The sequence below is a fragment of the Balaenoptera physalus genome (genome assembly GCF_965194825.1).
Source record: "Balaenoptera physalus genome assembly, chromosome: 7".
Classification (NCBI taxonomy): domain Eukaryota; kingdom Metazoa; phylum Chordata; class Mammalia; order Artiodactyla; family Balaenopteridae; genus Balaenoptera; species Balaenoptera physalus.
The window spans coordinates 43,643,846-43,668,298 of record NC_138886.1 but is presented as its reverse complement, the minus strand read 5'-3'; the positions used below and the strand labels follow the sequence as shown (position 1 = coordinate 43,668,298).

At 38.7% G+C, this 24,453-nt stretch overlaps 1 protein-coding gene across 5 annotated transcripts in view; it reads left to right on the top strand.

Moving 5' to 3' along the window:
• GCNT1 (glucosaminyl (N-acetyl) transferase 1) overlaps positions 1 to 24,453 on the top strand; it is a 66,846-nt gene that overhangs the window by 26,880 nt on the left and 15,513 nt on the right. The window lies entirely within an intron of this gene.

The following is a 24,453-nucleotide window of genomic DNA, read 5'->3' as shown; positions in this document are numbered from 1 at the left end:
AGGGAGTCTGATTCCTCCAGCTCCATTTTTTTCCCTCAAGACTGCTTTGGCTATTCGGAGTCTTTTGTGTCTCCATACAAATTTTAAGATTTTTTTATTCTAGTTCCGTAAAAAATGCCATTGATAATTTGATAGGGATTGCATTGAATCTGTAGATTGCTTTGGGTAGTATAGTCATTTTCACAATATTGATTCTTCCAATCCAGGAACATGGTATATTTCTCCATCTGCTGGCATCATCTTTAATTTCTTTCATCATTGTTTTATAGTTTTCTGCATACAGGTCTTTTGTCTCCCTAGGTAGGTTTATTCCTAGGTATTTTATTCTTTTTGTTGCAATGGTAAATGGGAGTGTTTCCTTAATTTCTCTTTCAGATTTTTCATTAGTGTATAGGAATGCAAGAGACTTCTGTGCATTAATTTTGTATCCTGCAACTTCAACAGATTGATTGATTGATTCTGGTGGCATCTTTAGGATTCTCTATGTATAGTATCATGTCATCTGCAAACAGTGACAGTTTTACTTCTTCTTTTCCAATTTGTATTTCTTTTATTTCTTTTTCTTCTCTGATTGCCGTGGCTAGGACTTCCAAAACTATGTTGAATAATAGTGGTGAGAGTGGACATCCTTGTCTCGTTCCTGATCTTAGAGGAAATGCTTTCAGTTTTTCACCATTGAGAATGATGTTTGCTGTGTGTTTGTCATATATGGCCTTTATTATGTTGAGGTAGGTTGCCTTTATGCCCACTTTCTGGGGAGTATTTCTCATAAATGAGTGTTGAATTTTGTCAAAGGCTTTTTCTGCATCTGTTGAGATGATCATATGTTTTTTATTCTTCAATTTGTTAATATGGTGTATCACATTGATTGATTTGCATGTATTGAAGAATCCTTGCATCCCTGGGATAAATCCTACTTGATCATGGTGTATATCCTTTTAATGTGTTGTTGGATTCTGTTTGCTAGTATTTTGTTGAGGATTTTTGCATCTATATTCATCAGTGATATCGGTCTGTAATTTTCTTTTTTAGTAGTATCTTTGTCTGGTTTTGGTATCAGGGTGATGGTGGCCTCATAGAATGAGTTTGGGAGTGTTCCTTCCTCTGCAATTTTTTGGAAGAGTTTGAGAAGGATGGGTGTTTTTAGCTCTTCTCTAAATGTTTGATAGAATTCACCTATGAAGCCATCTGGTCCTAGACTTCTGTTTGTTGGAAGATTTTAAATCACAGTTTCAATTTCATTTCTTGTGATTGATCTGTTCATAGTTTCTATTTCTTCCTGGTTTAGTCTTGGAAGGTTATACGTTTCTAAGAATTTGTCCATTACTTCCAGGTTGTCCATTTTATTGGCATAGAGTTGCTTGTAGTAGTCTCTTAGGATGCTTTGTATTTCTGTGGTGTCTGTTGTAACTTCTTTTTCATTTCTGATTTTATTGATTTGAGTCCTCTCCCTCTTTTTCTTGATGAGTCTGGCTAATGGTTTATCAATTTTGTTTATCTCCTCAAAGAACCAGCTTTTAGTTTTATTGATCTTTGCTATTGTTTTCTTTGTTTCTCTTTCATTTATTTCTGCTCTGATCTTTATGATTTCTTTCCTTCTGCTAACTTTGGGTTTTGTTTGTTCTTCTTTCTCTGGCTCCCTTAGGTGTAAGATTAGATTGTTTATTTGAGATTTTTCTTGTTTCTTGAGGTAGGCTTGAATAGCTATAAACTTCCCTCTTAGAACTGCTTTTGCTGCATCCCATAGGTTTTGGATCGTCGTGTTTTCAGTGTCATTTGTCTCTAGGTATTTTTTGATGTCCTCTTTGATTTCTTCAGTGATCTCTTGGTTATTTAGTAACGTATTGTTTAGCCTCCATGTGTTTGTGTTTTTCACGTTTTTTTCCCCTGTAATTGATTTCTAATCTCATAGTGTTGTGGTCAGAAAAGATGCTTGATATGATTTCAATTTTCTTAAATTTACTGAGGCTTGATGTGATCCAAGATGTGATCTATCCTGGAGAATGTTCTGTGCGCACTCGAGAAGAAAGTGTAATCTGCTGTTTTTGGATGGAATGTCCTATAAATATCAATTAAATCTATCTGGTCTATTGTGTCATTTAAAGCTTGTCTTTCCTTATTAATTTTCTGTTTGGATGATCTGTCCATTGGTATAAGTGAGGTGTTAAAGTCCCCCACTATTATTGTGTTACTGTCAATTTCCTCTTTTAGAGCTGTTAGCAGTCGCCTTATGTATTGAGGTGCTCCTATGTTGGGTGCATATATATTTATAGTTGTTATATCTTTTTCTTGGGTTGATCCCTTGATCATTATGCAGTGACCTTCCTTGTCTCTTGTAACATTCTTTATTTTAAAGTCTATTTTATCTGATATGAGTATAGCTACTCCAGCTTTCTTTTGATTTCCATTTGCATGGAATACCTTTTTCCATCCCCTCACTTTCAGTCTGTATGTGTCCCTAGGTCTGAAGTGGGTCTCTTGTAGACAGCATATATATGGGTCTTGTTTTTGTATCCTTTCAGCAAGCCTGCGTCTTTTTGTTGGAGCATTTAATCCTTTCACGTTTAAGGTGATTATCGGTATGTATGTTCCTTTTACCATTTTCTTAACTGTTTGGGGTTTGTTTTTGTAGGTCTTTTGTATTTCCCACTTAGAGAAGTTCCTTTAGCATTTGTTGTAGAGCTGGTTTTGTGGTGCTGAATTCTCTTAGCTTTTGCTTTTCTGTAAAGCTTTTGATTTCTCCATCGAATCTGAATGAGATCCTTGCTGGGTGGAGTAATCTTGGTTGTAGGTTCTTCCCTTTCATCACTTTAAGTATATCGTGCCACTCCCTTCTGGCTTGTAGAGTTTCTGCTGAGAAATCAGCTGTTAGCCTTATGGGAGTTTCCTTGTATGTTATTTGTCGTTTTTCTCTTGCTGCTTTCAATAATTTTTCTTTGTCTTTAGTTTTTTCCAGTTTCATTACTATGTGTCTTGGTGTGCTTCTCCTTGCGTTCATCCTGTATGGGACTTTCTGTGCTTCCTGGACTTGGGTGGCTATTTCCTCTTCCATGTTAGGGAAGTTTTCAACTGTAATCTCTTCACATATTTTCTCGGGCCTTTTCTCTCTCTCTTCTCCTTCTGGGACCCCTGTAATGCGAATGTTGTTGCGTTTAATGTTGTCCCAGAGGTCTCTTTTGCTGTCTTAATTTCTTTTCATTGTTGTTTATTCTGTTCTGCAGCAGTGAATTCCACCATTCTGTGTTCCAGGTCACTTATCCGTTATAAGTGCTATTCTGCCTCAGTTATTGTGCTATTGATTCCTTCTAGTGTATTTTTCATTTTAGTTATTGTATTGTTTATCTCTGGTTGTTCTTTAATTCTTCTAGGTCTTTGTTAAACATTTCTTGCATCTTCTTTTTTTTTTTTTTCACACACACATACTGTATTTTATTTTTACAAGAGATAAATAGACTGACATGAAGCATTGTACATGGATGACCACAACAAAAGCAACAATGATTGCAATTACCAAACCTGAAACACACTCATACTATGTCATAATATTGACATTCAGTCCAGTAATCCTCCACTGTAACAACTCCTTTACTTTGCAGTGAAAATTGATTTGTATATTCTTTGCCTCTGAGTCCTTGTGGGATTTTTTTTTTTAATTCAGACAGAAAGTCACAAAAATTATACTAATCCTCATCAGTTCACTCAGTCCCATGTAATTAAATTTTTTTTTTCATCTTGATCTTTTGTTAGCACTTTTTTGAGCTCATCAGTTTTTCATTAGAGTTCTGAAAATGCTTATTCATTCAGTTCAGCAGTACAGTCAGTTACCAGAAACCTGTACTTGTCAGAGTCTTTTCCATGAATTTTTTGAAGATGAAACCCTTTTATAGGAACATATTTGCAAAAGCATCAGAGTACACCCAGAACTGTCTGTAAATGACAAAAGACTTAAAAATGACCACAGTTAAAGATTTGATGAAAGTTCATAATAATGCAGTTGACAAGAAAATTAGTTATTTCTGAGATATACATTTTAAAGTAATAACTAGGATTATTACTTATAACATTATACCAGAACATATAAGATTTTTAGAAATTTCATGTAATGTCTGAAATATTTATATTAACATATTTCCATACATATTTCCATACAAATATAAGATTTTTAGAAATTTCATGTAATGTCTGAAACATTTATATTAACATATTTCCATACAAATAACCCAATGAAAGTTTAGTATTAGTTGTTTTGTTTGTTTGTTTTTTTATACTGCAGGTTCTTATTAGGCATCAATTTTATACACATCAGTGTACACATGTCAATCCCAATCGCCCAATTCAGCACACCACCATCCCCACCCCACCACAGTTTTCCCCCCTTGGTGTCCATATGTCCATTCTCTACATCTGTGTCTCAACTTCTGCCCTGCAAACCAGCTCATCTGTACCATTTTTCTAGGTTCCACATACATGCGTTAATATACGATATTTGTTTTTCTCTTTCTGACTTACTTCACTCTGTATGACAGTCTCTAGATCCATCCACTTCTCAACAAATGACTCAATTTCATTCCTTTTTATGGCTGAGTAATATTCCATTGTATATATGTACCACAACTTCTTTATCCATTCGTCTGTTGATGGGCATTTAGGTTGCTTCCATGACCTGGCTATTGTAAATAGTGCTGCAATGAACATTCGGGTGCATGTGTCTTTTTGAATTACGGTTTTCTCTGGGTATATGCCCAGTAGTGGGATTGCTGGGTCATATGGTAATTCTATTTTTAGTTTTTTAAGGAACCTCCATACTGTTCTCCATAGTGGCTGTATCAATTTACATTCCCACCAACAGTGCAAGAGGTTTCCCTTTTCTCCACACCCTCTCCAGCATTTGTTGTTTGTAGATTTTCTGATGATGCCCATTCTAACAGGAGTGAGGTGATACCTCATTGTAGTTTTGATTTGCATTTCTCTAATAATTAGTGATGTTGAGCATCTTTTCATGTGCTTCGTGGCCGTCTGTATGTCTTCTTTGGAGAAATGTCTATTTAGGTCTTCTGCCCATTTTTGGATTGGGGTGTTTGTTTCTTTGATATTGAGCTGAATGAGCTGTTTATATATTTTGGAGATTAATCCTTTGTCCGTTGATTCATTTGCAAATATTTTCTCCCATTCTGAGGGTTGTCTTTTCGTCTTGTTTATGGTTTCCTTTGCTGTGCAAAAGCTTTGAAGTTTCATTAGGTCCCACTTGTTTATTTTTGTTTTTATTTCCATTACTCTAGGAGGTGGATCAAAAAATATCCTGGTGTGATTTATGTCAAAGAGTGTTCTTCCTATGTTTTCCTCTAAGAGTTTTATAGTGTCCAGTCTTACATTTAGGTCTCTAATCCATTTTGAGTTTATTTTTGTGTATGGTGTTAGGGAGTATTCTAATTTCATTCTTTTACATGTAGCTGTCCAGTTTTCCCAGCACCACTTATTGAAGAGACTGTCTTTTCTCCATTGTATATCTTTGCCTCCTTTGTCATAGATTAGTTGACCATAGGTGCGTGGGTTTATCTCTGGGCTTTCTGTCTTGTTCCATTGATCTATGTTTCTGTTTTTGTTCCAGTACCATATTGTCTTGATTACTGTAGCTTTGTAGTATAGTCTGAAGTCAGGGAGTCTGATTCCTCCAGCTCCATTTTTTTGCCTCAAGACTGCTTTGGCTATTCAGGGTCTTTTGTGTCTCCATACAAATTTTAAGATGATTTGTTCTAGCTCCGTAAAAAATGCCATTGGTAATTTGATAGGGATTGCATTGAATCTGTAGATTGCTTTGGGTAGTATACTCATTTTCACAATGTTGATTCTTCCAATCCAAGAACATGGTATATCTCTCCATCTGTTGGTATCATCTTTAATTTCTTTCATCAGTGTCTTATAGTTTTCTGCATACAGGTCTTTTGTCTCCCTAGGTAGGTTTATTCCTAGGTATTTTATTCTTTTTGTTGCAATGGTAAATGGGAGTGTTTCCATAATTTCTCTTTCAGATTTTTCATCATTAGTGTATAGGAATGCAAGAGATTTCTGTGCATTAATTTTGTATCCCGCAACTTTACCAAATTCATTGATTAGCTCTAGTAGTTTTCTGGTGGCATCTTTAGGATTCTCTATGTATAGTATCATGTCATCTGCAAACAGTGACAGTTTTGCTTCTTCTTTTCCCATTTGTATTCCTTTTATTTCTTTTTCTTCTCTGATTGCTGTGGCTAAAACTTCCAAAACTATGTTGAATAATAGTAGTGAGAGTGGACATCCTTGTCTTGTTCCTGATCTTAGAGGAAATGGTTTCAGTTTTTCACCATTGAGAATGATGTTTGCTGTGTGTTTGTCGTATATGGCCTTTGTTATGTTGAGGTAGGTTGCCTTTATGCCCACTTTCTGGAGAGTATTTCTCATAAATGGGTGTTGAATTTTGTCAAAAGCTTTTTCTGCATCTATTGAGATGATCATATGTTTTTTATTCTTCAGTTTGTTAATATGGTGTATCACATTGATTGAGTTGCGTATATTGAAGAATCCTTGCATCCCTGGGATAAATCCCACTTGATCATGGTGTATGATCCATTTAATGTGTTGTTGGATTCTGTTTGCTAGTATTTTGTTGAGGATTTTTGCATCTATATTCATCAGTGATATTGGTCTGTAATTTTCTTTTTTTGTAATGTCTTTGTCTGGTTTTGGTATCACGGTGATGGTGGCCTCATAGAATGAGTTTGGGAGTGTTTCTTCCTCTGCAATTTTTGGAAGAGTTTGAGAAGGATAGGTGTTAGCTCTTCTCTAAATGTTTGATAGAATTCACCTGTGAAGCCATCTGGTCCTGGACTTTTGATTGTTGGAAGATTTTTAATCACAGTTTCAATTTCATTACTTGTGATTGGTCTGTTCATATTTTCTGTTTCTTCCTGGTTCAGTCATGGAAGGTTATACCTTTCTAAAAATTTGTCCATTTCTTCCAGGTTGTTCATTTTATTGGCATAAAGTTGCTTGTAGTAGTCTCTTAGGATGCTTTGTATTTCTGCGGTGTCTGTTGTAACTTCTCCTTTTTCATTTCTGATTTTATTGATTTGAGTCCTCTCCCTCTTTTTCTTGATGAGTCTGGCTAATGGCTTATCAATTTTGTTTATCTTCTCAAAGAACCAACTTTTAGTTTTATTGATCGTTGCTATTGTTTTCTTTGTTTCTCTTTCATTTATTTCTGCTCTGATCTTTATGATTTCTTTCCTTCTGCTAACTTTGGGTTTTGTTTGTTCTTCTTTCTCTAGTTTCTTTAGGTGTAAGGTTAGATTGTTTACTTGAGATTTTTCTTGTTTCTTGAGATAGGCTTGTATAGCTATAAACTTCCCTCTTAGAAATGCTTTTGCTGCATCCCATAGGTTTTGGGTCGTCGTGTTTTCATTGTCATTTGTCTCTAGGTATTTTTTGATTTCCTATCTGATTTCTTCAGTGATCTCTTGGTTATTTAGTAACGTATTGTTTAGCCTCCATGTGTTTGTGTTTTTCACGTTTTTTTCCCCTGTAATTGATTTCTAATCTCATAGCGTTGTGGTCCGAAAAGATGCTTGGTATGATTTCAGTTTTCTTAAATTTACTGAGGCTTGATTTGTGACCCAGTATGTGATCTATCCTGGAGAATGTTCCATGCGCACTTGAGAAGAACGTGTAATCTGCTGTTTTTAGATGGAATGTCCTATATATATCAATTAAATCTAACTGGTCTATTGTGTCATTTAAAGCTTCTGTTTCCTTATTTATTTTCATTTTGGATGATCTGTCCATTGGTGTAAGTGAGGTGTTAAAGTCCCCCACTATTATTGTGTTACTGTCGATTTCCTCTTTTATAGCTGTTAGCAGTTGCCTTATGTATTGAGGTTCTCCTATGTTGGGTGCATATATATTTATAATTGTTATATCTTCTTCTTGGATTGATCCCTGGATCATTATGTAGTGTCCTTCCTTGTCTCTTGTAACATTCTTTATTTTAAAGTCTATTTTATCTGATATGAGTATAGCTACTCCAGCTTTCTTTTGATTTCCATTTACATGGAATATCTTTTTCCATCCCTTCACTTTCAGTCTGTATGTGTCCCTAGGTCTAAAGTGGGTCTCTTGTAGACAGCATATATATGGGTCTTGTTTTTGTATCCATTCAGCCAGTCTGTGTCTTTTGGTTGGGGCATTTAATCCATTCACGTTTAAGGTAATTATCAATATGTATGTTCCTATGACCATTTTCTTAATTGTTTTGGGTTTGTTTTTGTAGGTCCTTTTCTTCTCTTGTGTTTCCCACTTAGAGAAGTTCCTTTAGCATTTGTTGTAGAGCTGGTTTGGTGGTGCTGAATTCTCTTAGCTTTTGCTTGTCTGTAAAGCTTTTGATTTCTCCATCAAATCTAAATGAGATCCTTGCCGGGTAGAGTAATGTTGTTTGTAGGTTCTTCCCTTTCATCACTTTAAGTATATCATGCCATTCCCTTCTGGCTTGTAAAGTTTCTGCTGAGAAATCAGCTGTTAACCTTATGGGAGTTCCCTTGTATGTTATTTGTCGTTTTTCCCTTGCTGCTTTCAATAATTTTTCTTTGTCTTTAATTTTTCCCACTTTGATTACTATGTGTCTCCGCGTGTTTCTCCTTGGGTTTATCCTGTATGGGACTCTCTGCACTTCCTGGACTTGGGTGGCGATTTCCTTTCCCATGTTAGGGAAGTTTTTGAGTATAATCTCTTCAAATATTTTCTCTGGTCCTTTCTCTCTCTCTTCTCCTTCTGGGACCCCTATAATGCGAATGTTGTTGCGTTTAATGTTGTCCCAGAGGTCTCTTAGGCTGTCTTCATTTCTTTTCATTCTTTTTTCTTTATTCTGTTCCGCAGCAGTGAATTCCACCATTCTGTCTTCCAGGTCACTTATCCGTTCTTCTGCCTCAGTTATTCTGCTATTGATTCCTTCTAGTGTAGTTTTCATTTCAGTTATTGTATTGTTCATCTCTGTTTGTTTGTTCTTTAGTTCTTGTAGGTCTTTGTTAATCATTTCTTGCATCTTCTCAATCTTTGCCTCCATTCTTATTCCGAGGTCCTGGATCATCTTCACTATCGTTATTCTGAATTCTTTTTCTGGAAGGTTGCCTATCTCCACTTCATTTAGTTGTTTTTCTGGGGTTTTTTCTTGTTCCTTCATCTGGTACATAGCCCTCTGCCTTTTCATCTTGTCTGTCTTTCTGTAACTGTGGTTTTTGGTCCACAAGCTGCAGGATTGTAGTTTTTCTTGCTTCTGCTCTCTGCCCTCTGGTGGTTGAGGCTATCTAAGAGGCTTGATGGGAGGCTCTGGTGGTGGGTAGAGCAGACTGTTGCTGTGGTGGTCAGAGCTCAGTAAAAAGTCTTGCATCTTCTTGATCTTTGCCTCCATTCTTTTTCTGAGGTCCTGGATCATCTTCACTATTATTATTCTGAACTTTTTTTGTGGAAGGTTGCCTATCTCCACTTCATTTAGTTATTTTTCTGGGGTTTTATCTTGTTCCTTCATCTGTCTTTTTGTGAATGTGGTTTTTGTTCCTCAGGCTACAGGATTGTAGTTCTTCTTGCTTCTGCTGTCTGCCTTTTGGTGGTCTCCTTTTCTTTTTAAAACTGCTTCTGTTAGACATCACCATTGTGACTTCCTTTCCGGCTTCCTTTGCTTCAGGCTTTCACTCGGTCAGCATGCATTGAAAGTAGGGATGCTTTTCTCTCCTATTTCCTAATATCTAAATCCTACCCATTTTTCAGGATTCAGGTTGGTTGTAACTGAGGAAGCTTTCTTGGATCCTTTCTTTTCCTCTAGATGGAGTTACAGCTTTCCCCTGTGTAGTGCAGACTGGGGTGTATTTCATGGGTCCTGCCAAACCTGTGCGCAGAAATGGTAGGTTTTAGCTCCTCTTTCAGGCCATCAGCTGCCTGTGTCCCTGGCTGTGCCTCAGGAGAGAAAGTGATGGCAATTGAATGAATACTATTTCCAGTCATGAATGAAATGCAAGGGTTATTTATTTTATTTTATTTTTAAAATTTTTATTTACTTAATTTTGGTGACGTTGGGTCTTTGTTGTTGCGCACAGGCTTTCTCTAGTTGTATCGAGCGGGGGCTACTCTTCGTTGAGGTGTGAGGGCTTCTCATTGCAGTGGCGTCTCTTGTTGCAGAGCAAGGGCTCTAGATGTGTGGGCTTCAGTAGTTGTGGCCTGTGGGCTCAGTAGTTGTGACACACAGGCTTAGTTGCTCCGTGGCATGTGGGATCCTCCCGTACCAGGGCTCGAGCCCGTGTCCCCTGCATTGGCAGGCAGATTCTTAACTACTGCGCCATCAGGGAAGTCCCAAGAGTTAGTTATTTAAATGACATTTTCTCCCACAGTAGTATAATGAGTAAGTGAAAGAGAGTTCTGTAGAACTTTTCATGCCATTAATTGAGGCATGGAGAACCTTTATTTATTTATTTTTCTTCTGTAGGTGACCACACAGATGAAATGTAGTTTTGTTTAGTTTCATCTAATCTAAAATTAGGGGCAGGTCATTGAGACTTTCGTTAATCATGTTTACTATGTTTTAAAAAATTTTATGTAATTATTAAATATGCTTTAATGTGAGATTAAACAGTTAATGAAAATGTAAAAAGAAGGTAAAAATGGAAGACATTTTAATAACCATTCTGCTTACTGAGAGTTGAGAATATTGATTTATGCTAGTTATGTTTAAAAACTGATTAACTATCTTTATAACTCTTAATTTTATCACTACCTTTAAGACTAGAAAAATGTAGCCTTTATTTTAATTATTATAAATGCACATTTTTTGAAAAAGCAGATAGTTCCACAAGAGTGGAACTATCAAAAAGCTCTTAGAACTATCAAAGGTCTTAGATTTAAAATCAGTCATAGTTTTCATCGGTGCTGACAGAAGGCATAAGACTCCTGGGCCAAAGACAAAGGACAGTTTACTACCTATAGCAATAACAGAGCAGAATATTGGCATTTTTCATGTAGGTTCCTGAGCCCCATTTCCCCCAGGGCAATATGAACAGAGCCAGATGGTACCCGCACAGGCAGTGGGTTGCATTACAGTAAAGGAACCCTGAGCTTAGGGAACCTGAACCTTTTATGGTGGGCAGTGAGCCTACCTTCCCTTTGTTCCCAGAGATATTATCTTTATTATCTCAACAGTAAGCACACTTGCCCTTTGGCAGGGAGTAAAGCACTATCTATCTTTCAAGGCTGTTTGCTATACGAATAGCCTTAAAAAATAGCCCAGAACAAAAGGGCAGTTAGTGCCTTACTCGCAAGATGTGCAGATATTGGAGGGACCCATGGAGAATTGTCTCCCGACAAAGAATTGTGGTTATGAAAGGTAGCAGTCCTCTACCAGTGCCCCCCAGAACTTCCTGCTCCCTAGAACCCCATTGTACAATAGAAATATGATGTGAACCACATGTAATTTTCTAGTAGCTGCGTTAAAAAAAAAGCAAAGAGAAACTTATAAAATTAATTTTAATATTATATGTGACCCAGTATATCCAAAATTTAATCATTTTAATAGTTAAGCAGTATAAAAAAGTTTTAATGAGGTATTTTAAAAAGCTTTTTTCTTTGAGTTTTATTGAAATGTAGTTGACATACCTCACTGTATAAGATACACAGCCTGGGTACTTCCCTGGTGGCGCAGTGGTTAAGAATCCGCCTGCCAATGCAGGGGACACGGGTTCGAGCCCTGGTCCGGGAAGATCACACATGCTGCAGGGCATCTAGGCCCATGCGTCACAACTACTGAGCCTGCGTGCCACAACTACAGAAGCCTGTGCGCCTAGAGCCCGTGCTCTGCAACAAGAGAAGCCACCGCAATAAGAAGCCTGCGCACTGCAACAAAGAGTAGTGAGCCCCTGCTCACTGCAACTAGAGAAAGCCCACGCACAGCAATGTCGACCCAACACAGCCAAAAATAAATAAATAAATAAAATAAATTAAAAAAAAAAGGTACACGGCCTGATGATTGTCCTTTACATACATCACAACATGATTAATACATAGGTTTAGTGAACATCCATCGTCTCATATGGATACAAAATTAAAGAAATTAAAAAATATATTTTCCTTGTGATGAGAACTCTTAGGATTTCCTTCCTTAACAGCGTTCATCTGTAATGTGCACCAGTGTTCATTATATGTATCATGTTGTGCATTGCTTCCCCAGGACTTATTTGTCTTGTAACTGGAAGTTTGTTCCTTTTGACCGCCTTCATCCAATTCCCCCACCTCCGATAACCATAAATGTGACCTCTTTTTCTCTGATGTTTCTGTTTGTAACCACAAAAATGATCTCTTTTTCTATGAGATTTTTTGCTTCTCTGCTTTTGAACTGACATACCACACTATGTTAGTTCTTAAAATACAGCAAAGTGATATTTCTATATATTTCAAAATGATCACCATGATAAGTCTAGTTACCATCTGTCAGAATACAAAGATAGTATATAACTATTGACTCTGTTGACATTCCTCTGTGAGGCCATTGATCCCGGACTTCTGTTTGCTGAGAGAATTTTTATCACACATTTAACTTTATTACTAATGATTGGTCTGTTCAGATTGTCTCTTTCTTCCTGATTCAGTCTCAGCAGGTTGTATGTTTCTAGAAATTTGTCTGTTTCTCCTAGGTTGTCCAATTTGTTGGCATATAACTGTTTGCTTTGTAATATATTTTGAAATCAGGAAGTGTGATGCCTAATGCGGTATTAAAACGATGCCTTTGTCCAATACATGTGCTACAGTAAAACAGGAATATCTTACACAATGCAGCCATCACAGCTAAATGGAGTCCTACCAGAAACAATGTTTAATGTAAAGACATTTTACACTCCTTCAAGTTTTAATATTTAATTTTAATTAATTAAAATAAAATAAATTTTTTTCCTTAGTTAGGCTAGCTACATTTCAGTTGCCCAATAGCCACATGTGACTAGTGGCTTCCATATTGGACAACATAGCCCTAGAGGTAACCATTTTTAACTTTTTACAGATTTCTTTGAGTCTTTATTTCCATATCTTTAAGTAACTTGCTTATACTGTTTCTTTATTTTTCAGTTGTAAAGTCTTCCTATTGACTTTCTACTGTTAAAGAAGATTTAATTCTCTTTTATCTCCAAACCCTCCTGCTGTGTGTTCACTTCACAGCCCTGTTTCCCATCCTCCCAGTCAGTGATTCTGAAAACTTGTTTTACACTCTTAAAAATTATTGAAGATCACAAAGAGCTTTTGTTTATGTGTGATATGTTTATTGGCATTTAGCCTGTTAGAAATTAAGACTGAGAAAAAATTAAATATTATTTATGTGAAAAAACAATGATAAGTCCTTTGCATATTATCATAAGTAATATTTTTTTAATGGAAACCCTTTCATAAAAATTCATGAGGAGAGTAATGACATTTTATATTTTTGCAAATCTCTTCAATGTTTGCCTTAATAGAAAACAGCCTAATAGAAACGAGAAAATACTTGCCTCTGAACTCATTCTGAAGACAAATCACATATTATATAGCCTCTGGAAAACTGCACTGTATACTTGTAGTAAGAAAATGGGAGTAAAAAGGGTGAATGATATCCTAGTATTACTATGAAAATAGTTTCAAGATTCTCTGTATATTATCATAATTTTGTCAGACCATGACTCAGTGTTTATATTATTATGACCATGTAATAGCTGAGCTATAGTAGCATAAGCTGAGCTAAGCAGCATACCATGGATTTTTTTTTAATTGCACTTTTTTGTTTTCCTTAGAGATAATGCTTTCTTTTCATATATATATATGTATTTTTACTATGTACATTTTACTTATTCAACTCTGAACTCTATCTTGGTTGTCAAAATCTCTTCAAAATACATTCATTTATAGCAGGTGTTTTCTCCCTTTTGTCTTAAATAAATATCTTCTGTAGCCATTTGACTTGGTTCAGTTAAGACTGGTTTTTTCCTAGGACCCCTGCATATCCTAGGATCGCTTTTCCTCAGAATCCTGGGAATTTCTGTTGCCTCTCTTTTATATTGGATCCCTGATTATTAGGTCCCTTGTCTTTTTCTTGATATGCAGTACAGTCGTCCCTCGGTATCAGCGGGTGGTGGGTGGGTGTGGTGGGGACTGGTTCCAGAACCCCCAAGGATACCAAAACCTGCCAGTGTCCAGTCTCTTATATAAAATGATATAGTATTGGCAGGTAACCTACACATATACTCCTGTATACTTTCAGTCATCTCTAGACTATTACCTGTTACAATGTAAACGCTATGTAAATAGTTGTAAGTACAATGTAAATAGTTGCTGGAGAATGGCAGATTCAAGTTTTACTTTTGCAACTTTCTAGAATGTTTTTCCCCAATTTTTTTTTTTTTAATGATACAGTGGACAACTCAGTCTACATTTCTTTTTGCAGTAGTGCTAGTTTTTTTTTTTTTAAGACCATTATTTATTTACTTATTGGCCATGCCATGTGGCATGTGGGATCTTAGTTCCCTGACCAGAGATCAAACCCGTGCCCCCTGCGGTGGAAGCACAGAGTCCTAACCACTGGATTGCCAGGGAATTCCCCCAAATATTTTTGATTTGAGATTAGTTGAATTCAAGGATATAGAACCCACAGATACAGAGCCCACAGATATGGAGGGCCAACTGTATAGTATAAACTTGGGGGCCAGATTGTGTAGGTTTGAATCTTAGCTCTCCCACTTACTAGGTATGTGACTGATATTGTGATTTATAATAAATATGTAAGTCTATCTGGTCTAATGTGTCATTTAAAGCTTGTGTTTCCTTATTAATTTTCTGTCTGGCTGATCTGTCCATTGCTGTAAGTGGGGTGTTAAAGTCCCCCACTATTATTGTGTTACTGTTGATTTCCCCTTTTATGCTGTTAGCATTTGCCTTATGTATTGAGGTGCTCCTACATTGGGTGCATAAATATTTATAATCGTTATATCTTCTTCTTGAATTGATCCCTTGATCATTATGTAGTGCATGGAATATCTTTTTCCACCTCCTCACTTTCAGTCTGTATGTATCCTTAGGTCTGAAGTGGGTCTCTTGTAGACAGCATATGTACGGGTCTTGTTGTATCCATTCAGCCAGTCTGTGTCTTTTGGTTGGAGCATTTAATCCATTTACATTTAAGGTAATTATTGATATGTATGTTCCTATTACCATTTTCTTAATTGTTTTGGGTTTGTTTTTGTAGGTCTTCTCTTGTGTTTCCCTCCTAGAGAAGTTTCTTTAGCATTTGTTGGTGGTGCTGAATTCTCTTAGCTTTTGCTTGTCTGTGAAGGTTTTAATTTCTCTGTCAAATCTGAATGAGCTCCTTGCTGGGTAGAGTAATCTTTGTTGTCGATTTTTCCCTTTCATCACTTTAAATATATCCTGCCACTCTCTTCTGGCCTGCAGAGTTTCTACTGAAAACTCAGCTGATAACCTTATGGGGTTTCCCTTGTATGTTATTTGTTGCTTTTCCCTTGCTGCTTTTAATACTTTTCCTTTGAGTTTAATTTTTGTTAGTTTGATTAATATGTCTCAGCGTGTTTCTCCTTGGGTTTATTCTGTGTGGGACTCTCTGTGCTTCCTGGACTTGGGTGACTATTTCCTTTCCCATGTTAAGGAAGTTTTCAACTGTAATCTCTTCAAATATTTTCTCAGACCCTTTCTCTTTCTCTTCTTTTTCTGGGACCCCTATAATTTGAATGTTGGGTGTTTAATGTTGTCCCAGAGGTCTCTGAGATTTTCCTCAGTTCTTTTCATTCTTTTTTCTGTATTCTGCTCCTTGGCAGGTATTTCCACCATTCTATCTTTCAGTTCAATTATTCATTCTTCTTCCTTAATTATTCTGCTGTTGATTCCTTCTAGTGTATTTTTCATTTCATTTACTGTTATTCATCACTTTTTAAAATTTAGTTCTTCTAGGTCCTTATTAAACATTTCTTGTATTTTCTTGATCTGTGCCTCCATTCTATTTCCGAGATTTTGGATCATCTTTGCTGTCATTACTCTGAATTCTTTTTCAGGTAGATTGCCTGTGTCCTCTTCATTTATTTGTTCCTGTAGGTTTTTACCTTGCTCCTTCATCTGTAACGTATTTCTCTGCCGTCTCATTTTGTTGATGGGTGGGGCTGTGTTCCTCTCTTGCTGGTTGTTTGGCCTGAGGCGTCCAGCACTGGAGTTTGCAGTCAGTTGGGTGGAGCCATGTCTTGGTGCCGAGATGGGAACCTCTGGAAGGGCCGACACTGATTAATATTCCCTAGGGCTTGAAATTCTCTGTTAGTCCAGTGGCTTGGACTTGGCATTCCCACCACAGGGACTCAGGCCCGACCCATGGCCTGGAAACCAAGACCCCACAAGCCGCGCAGCGTGGCAAAAAAGAAGAAAAGGAGAAAAAAAAGACAACCCTCCCCCAAGAAAACAGACAACAAATGAAAAAGATCAGAAGAATAACAAAGATTAAAAAATAAAATAAAATTAGAAAAATAAAAAATATTAGAAAAAATAAAAATTAAACAACAACAACAAAACAAAGTGCAAGAGCTAAAAGAAAAGAGAATTAAAAAAAAAAACCTCACTGGTGCCTCTGCTATCAGTGTTCTTGCCCCCACGTGAGCTACATCCAACCCCCGCCTCCCGAGGAGGGCCTCCAAGACCTCTAGGTAGGTCTCTGGACCCACTGTATCAGCCCCACCTCTGCATGTTTTCCTTTCACCAGCATCTGCTCCTAAAGCTGGCCTGGAGCACATGAGCCCGTGTAGGCCAGCTGGGGTGCAGGCTTCCATGGGCATGTCCACAGGGGCCGACGTAGCTGGAGGAGGCTTTGTGGCGGGGAGCGGGGGTGTGGTGCTCGGATCCGCCGGGACCCGCTCAACCAGAAGAGGCTTTGGGGGTGCGACACAGCCGGAGGAGGCTCTGTCAGGGGCGGTGGTCCCCCAAAGGTCCCCTCCTATCCCAGCCAATCCCCCCACCATGAGTGGGTTCCCCTGAGTGTGAGAACCTCTCCTCCCCCAACCCAACCCCAGCTCACCAGCCCCATTCCGTCTCCACCCATCCTCCCCTCTCTTCCCTCCCTTGTCCCACCCGGCTGTGCCAAGACCCGTCCTGTACCCCTAAGTGTCTGAGGTCCTCCTCCAGTGTCCAGCAGGTGCTCCGACGCACCCCTGTCATACCTATGAGGAGATGTGAACTCCACATCCTCCTACTCTGCCCTCTTGACTCTGCCCCTCTCCCTAAGAGCTCATTTTTATCCTCTGTTCCTTTTTCATAGTCTCTTGTTCTTGTTTCATGGCTGCAATAGTTTCTCTTATGTCTTCGCCGATAATAGCACTAGTATTTTGTTGTTGCAATTTTCATCTCTTGATCTTAATTTCTCCATGTGACAATGTTTAATGGATACAGATTCCTCCCATTGCAGTATCCATGCCCCCTTGCAATTGATTTTGCTTCTCTTCCCATCCAGAAGTAGAACCTTACTTCCTCTGGAATCATGGCTGGCCTGGTGACTTTCTCTGACTAATAGAACGTGACAGAAGTGATGTTGTGTATATTCTGGAGCTTAGGCCTTATGAGGCTTTGGAGCTGCTGTGTTCTCTTGGTATGCTGCCATGCAGCTGCCAAGTAAGGAATCTTGTCCAGACTAGTAGATGATGAGAGGCACCCCAGCTAGCATCCAGTACCATGTGCAGATGTGAACGAGCTGTATGGAACCCTCCAACCCAGACAGTCCTCCATCTGCATGCAGCTGCCTAGGTGAGCCCAGGTAAAGCCAGAAGGACTGCCCAACCAATTCTAAAAGTAGTGAGAGATAATAAATTGTTGTTCTTTTCAGTCATTAGGAATTGTGGTTGATTATATAGCAATAGTTAACTGATACTCTCCTCTGTTTTTTCTGTTTGTTCTGATCTCTTTTGTGTCATGAGCTTTTCTTGGATATCGGGTAGTTCTCTCTTATCTGAGGACGAAGCCTGGGAGATATATATGCCTGCCTGCCAATGTTCTGGAAATGAGGACCTGTGACTTAATTCCCTTGTTTTCAGGTCGGTACTCCTGTCCTCAGCTGTGCCTTGTACCCTCCAGGTCAGATACCCTTTGTTTCACATTTTCCAGAGTTTTTCACTGAGGCCAGGAGGGTATTTACTGGGTTATGAAGAATAGGGGTCTGGGAGTCTTAACAGCCTTTTAAGTAGGTTTTCACTCAGTCGTGTTTAACTCCACTTCACGCTGCTTCCAGAGGAGTTGTGTTGCCAGTTCTGGAGCCTTCTGAGGAGGGGCGGATGGCTGATGGTGGGAGGTGCGGGGTAGGGGGAGTTGTGCTGTAAGTTGAGTTGCTTCTCAGCTTTCTCCTCTGCCTGCTTTAGGGTCAGCTTTCTGAGCTCTCCAAGTCAGTTACCGCTCAGCCCCTCTAGCTTTCAAAAGTTTGGTGCCATTTCCTCAATTCTTTGAGGGGTTTAATCATTTACTATCATTTCATCTTTAAACAGCATGTTCTTTTCGATAGACTCTCTAAAATAGGATAGGCCTTGCTGCAAGTGTAGAGAACTGGTGACAGAACCCTTCTCTGACATTCAAAAGGAAGAGAGGATAGATGTTCAATTTTTAGCAGAGGAACGTGGGCTTCACTTGAGAGAGACTTTCTTTCTTTCAACAAACATAACCAAGCGATTCTCTGTGCTGCATTCTGCGTCTGGCTCTAGGACATGGGGGTCTGAAGAAGGGAGACATGGGCCCTCTTCTCCCTGCATCACACCATCTGGCTTTAGTTGGTGTAGAAAGCGCCCTTTCCCAAGGGAGCATAGGACACGTGGTCCAGTTTGGTTATAGAAAGTCCCCTGTTGCCTATGTTTCCTTGGCTGGAGCCCAAGGAAACTCTGGGATGGATTCTGGGAGACAACGGCCTAAACTGTGGAGTTTGGTGCTGAGGTATGGGGACCCCAAGAGCTGTTGCTGGCCAGTCTGGAGAGGCAGGCATTGTGGGGTCTCAGGGGTTCGTTTTAACACGAGACCTCAGAGAAGCTAGGGAGTTCACCGCAGCGAGTCACAGACAGCAGCCAGGCAGCAGAGACCACCCTTCAGGCCGGACACAGCTGTCAGGAGGCAGAGACCGGGTACCCTCGGATGATGTGAGGCCATGGAGGTACAGGTGGCAGAAAGAACCCCACCCTGGTTGGCAAGGCCTCTGCCTTGTCATCTTACCTGCTTCCCACTCCTTCCGTTGGCCTGCTTCAGGGTGGCATTTGGGCACCCTGGCTGGAGTCACGATCCTCTGAGATACTTGCATGGCCTTGGCATCAATCATAATAGTATTTTCCTCCCATCACAGCCTCTGGGCCACAGAACAGTAGTCCTTGTAGAGTCTGAAATTGAGCCCCGGAGGAATATTCAGTGAAACTAGAGAGTGACTGAACTTAGACCATGCTTCCTGCTGCAGAAGGGCAATAGGTTGTGGACCCTGATTTATCCATCCAGCTATTTTTTTATGCAGGCACACAGATGTGTGCGCATACATGGTGTCTACACGTGTGTGTGTGTACTTTTTTAAAAAATAATTTTTATTTTATTTATTTATTTATTTATTATTTTTGGCTGCATTGGATCTTCGTTTTTGCGCGCGGGCTTTCTCTAGTTGCGGCGAGTGGGGGCTGCTCCTCGTTGCGGTGCGTGGGCTTCCCACTGCAGTGGCTTCTCTCGTTGCAGAGAACAGGCTCTAGGCGTGCAGGCTTCAGTAGTTGTGGCATGCGGGCTCTAGAGCTCAGGCTCAGTAGTTGTGGCGCATGGGCTTAGTTGCTCCACGGCATGTGGGATCTTCCCGGCCCAGGGCTCGAACTGTGTCCCCTGCATTGGCAGGCGGATTCTTAACCGCTGCACCACCAGGGAAGGCCAGTGTGTACTTTTTTAAGAAAGAATATTTCCACTACTTAAAAAATGGTACAATAGGCAATTGGTAGAGAGAATTATTCTTATCTATAGTAGTTTTATTTGGACTTAAACCAGAATTACTTTGGTGGAAATTGTTGAAGAAAAGAATTTACCTTTTTAACTTCTCCTTTCTTTTATTATAGTTGACAGTTATATTTGTCAGCTTTAACCTTAACAAAGGTTAACAAAGCTAACCAGTGCAGAGCCCTTCCTATCTCTCTCTTTTTTTTTTTAAATTTATTTTTTTGGCTGCATTGGGTTTTCGTTGATGTGCGTGGGCTTTCTCTAGTTGCAGTGAGCGGGGGCTACTCTTCATTGCGGTGTGTGGGCTTCTCATTGCAGTGGCTTCTCTTGTTGCAGAGCACGGGCTCTGGGCACGGGGCCTTCAGTAGTTGTGCCTCGCGGGCTGTAGAGCTCAGGCTCAGTAGTTGTGGCTCGTGGGCTTAGTTGCTCTGCGGCATGTGGGATCTTCCCGGACCAGGGATTGAACCTATGTCCCTTGCATTGGCAGGCAGATTCTTAACCACTGCACCAACAGGGAAGTCCCTTTTTTACTTTTCTAAATTTAATTTTTAATTGAAGTATAGTTGATGTGGTGCGATGTTATATAAGTTACAGGTATACAATATAGTGATTCACAATTTTTAAAGGTTATGCTCCATTTATAGTTATTATAAAATATTGACTATATTCCCTGCGTTGTACAATGTATCCTTGTAGCTTACTTTTTATATAATAGTTTGTACCTCTTAATCCCTACCCCTATAATGCCTCTCCACTCATCCCTCTCCCCACTGGTAACCACTAGTTTGTTGTCTATATCTGTGAGTTTGTTTCTTTTTTGTTATATTCACTAGTTTGTTGTATTTTTTATTTATTTTTTAAATTAATTTTTATTGGAGTATAGTTGCTTTACAGTGTTGTGTTAGTTTCTACTGTATAGCAAAGTGAATCAGCTATATGTATACATATATCACCTCATTTTTGGATTTCCTTCCCATTTAGGTCACCATAGAGCATCGAGTAGAGTTCCCTGTGCTAATTAGTAGGTTCTCATTAGTTATTTATATACATAGTATCAATAGTGTATATATGTCAATTCCAATCTCCCAATTCCTCCCACCCCCTGTTGTATTTTTTAGATTCCACATGTAAGTGATATCATACAGTATTTGTCTTTCTTTGTCTGACTTATTTCACTTAGCACAATGCCCTCCAAGTCCATCCATGTTGTTGCTGATGGCAGGATTTCATTCTTTTTTATGGCTGAGTAGTACACCACCCCCCCATCTTCATCCATTCTTCTGTTGATGGACACTATCTATTTATCTAGAAGTCTCAGGTGTAATTAGAGGCTGAACAAGAAAATCCTGATTGTTCTTAGAGGTGTGTACGTATGTATATGAATAGTCATGTAAATATGGTAAATCCTTTTCCTTCCAAATTCTGAATATGTTATGTCATATTAATTTATAATAAAATATATATTATTCCCTCTCCCTCCCTCTTCCTGCTTTGCCTTTCTATTATTAAAAAAGAAATTAAGGAGAAGATAGCCTGAGCCACATGTAGCTCATTTCTTTAAACATTTTTTTTCATTTTCTTCTTTATATGGTGATAGTTTTCTAAATTAAAGAGTAAGTATGTGATTGAGATGAATATCATCATTTTGGAATTGGTTCATTTTAAAATACAGAGGCAAAAAGAAACGAAATCAAGTTAGTTGTAATGAGGTGGATGGACCAAGAGTCTGTCATACAGAGTGAAGTAAGTCAGAATGAGAAAAACAAATACCGTATGCTAATGCATATATATGGAATCTAAAAAAAAATGGTTCTGATGAACCTAGGGGCAGGACGGGAATAAAGACACAGACGTAGAGAATGGACTTGAAGACACAGGGTCGGGGGAGGGCAAGGCTAAGCTGGAATGAAGTGAGAGAGTGGCAGGGACATATATACACTCCCAAATGTAAAATAGATAGCTCGTTGGAAGCAGCCTCATAGCACAGGGAGATCAGCTCGGTGCTTTGTGACCACCTAGAGGAGTGGGATAGGGAGGGTAGGAGGGAGGTGCAAGAGGGAGGGGATATGGGGATATATGTATACATATAGCTCATTCACTTTGTTATACAGCAGAAAGTAACACAACATTGTAAAGCAATTACACTCCAATAAAGATGTAAAAATAAATAAATAAATAAAATACAGAGGCACGTGCTAGTCACACCTAGTAGATTTTAATTTTGAAATGCCGCTATAGCACTTATTTTTTTTACGTTGTAAGGTCTTCTGACGTTTCTTACTTATTTGATGATCAGTGGTTTTTGGACTTCTCTTACGTGCATCTCCTCATCTATTTATCACTGTGCAAACAAGCCTGCACGAGTTGTACTCTTTACCTCTACTGTATGTTTTTGATCAGATCCTTACCATTTGAGCTGTTGAATACAAAGAGCACTTGGTGGAAGAATAAAATGAGAAAGAAGCCTTTTGCTTGGAGCAGCAATGTAATTCTCAACACCCCCTATGGCCAGTTATGTGCTGCTGGTCAAAGTACACAACCCCTGTGTTTCAACACCCATCTCTCCCATTGCTCTGTGCTCCTACTATAGTGTTATTTAATCTCGTGGAAAACAGTGTTTAAGTTATTAATACTGATGCTCTTCCAAGCTAAGCCACGGATTACACTATGATTGATTTTGTCATCATCTCATGATTCTGATTTCTTTCGAATCAATAATAATTATTTCCTCAACCCCCTTCATTTGCTTTTCTTCAATGTAGTTATTACAGATTCACCCCAAACTCTGCCAGTTGCTTACATTGGCTTTCAATATGCTTATTCCCATCAGTTATTCCATCCATTTCATCTTCTTGAAGACATCTCTTCCAGGGCCTTCTGACCCACTTCCATCTTCTATATTTGTCTGTGGCCTATTACACACACAGCCTGGGGTGTTCCTTTACTGTCCTGCTGGTATTTCCTTTCCTTCCTTCTGGTATTGTGATACAGTTTCTGATTCTAATGTTTTCCTCTTTCTTGGTTTATACTTTAGTTTTGATGGAGCTCATCCTCCAGTAGCTTCCTGAAAAAGGATGCATAATGGTAAATATTTTGAAGCCTTGCCTTTCTTAATATGTAAAATGTTTTTATTTTACCCTTAATTTACTTAGTAGTTCATCTGGTTCTAAGAATTCTCATCTGGAATTCAGTTTCTTTTAGTACCTTGGAGGCATAGCTCCATTATCATCTGGCTTCTTTGGTTGGTTTTTATGAGGTATGAAGACATTTTGCTTCTGAATCTTTTTCACGTGGATTATTACACCATCCACCCCCCACCCCCTGAAACCTACATGATACTCTTTTTACCAGTGTTCTGACATTTTATGATTAGTATGTATGTCTTGGTGTGGGTCTGTTTTCACCCATCATATTGCTATTCCAAGGGACTTTTCAATCTGGAAACCATCCCTTTGTTTTGAGATACAGTCTTGAATTATTTAATTGATTTAATTATTTACTTCCATTTTTTCTGTTTTCTCTTTTTGGAGGTACAATTTGGATGGTGGATCTCCTGGTTTGGTTCTGTAAAGTAGTATATTTTTTTCTCTAATTTTCCATCAGTTAGTTTGCCTATTTGCTTAACCTCCCGAGTTTTTTTCTCAACTTTATTTTCCAATGCTTCTATTGAGTTTTTCAGTTTTTGCTGTCATGTTAAGTTTTAAGAGCTTTTTATTTGCCAGGTGTTCTGTTTATGTGGTTTCTTGTTTGTTCTAATCATTGCTGTGAGGCAAACCACCCCAAACATAGTAACATAAAACATTGCTGTTTTATTTTTTGCTCACACATTCTGTGGGTCAGGAATTCAGTTAAGACTTGAGTGACTAGGGGCTGGAGTCATCTTGGCTTCTTCACTCACATGGCTGGCACCTGGGCTGGGATGAATTGAAGACTGGGTTCAGCTGGGACTGTTGACTAGGGTACCAATGTGTGGCCTCTCTGTGTGGCTTCTTGCAACATGAGAAGTGAACTTTCCCTCTGACGGGGAGCTTCTGGAGAGCACATTTTCCAAGACAACCAGGTAGAAGCTACGTGGTTTTATATGACCTAATCTTGGTGGTCACGTAGTATCACTTCTGCCAAACTCCACTGGTCAGTGTAAACATAAGGTTGTCCAAATTCAAGGGGAAGGGAGTTTTGACCACTTCTTGATTGAAGGGTGGGAAGATCACATATCAGAAGAGCATATGGTATGGTAGTATTTTTTTGCCTGTTTTTAGATAATACAGTCTGTCTTGTATATTGATTAATTGTATACAATATCTTTTTTTTACCTCTCTGAGGATATTATTAGTAGTTTTCTTTTCCCTGTGCATAGTCTGTCTCCTTGAACATTTGGGGGGCATTCCCAATGTAAGCAGCATGATTAAGTCTTTTTCACTTGTCCTGATTGGATTCCCTAGACAGTAA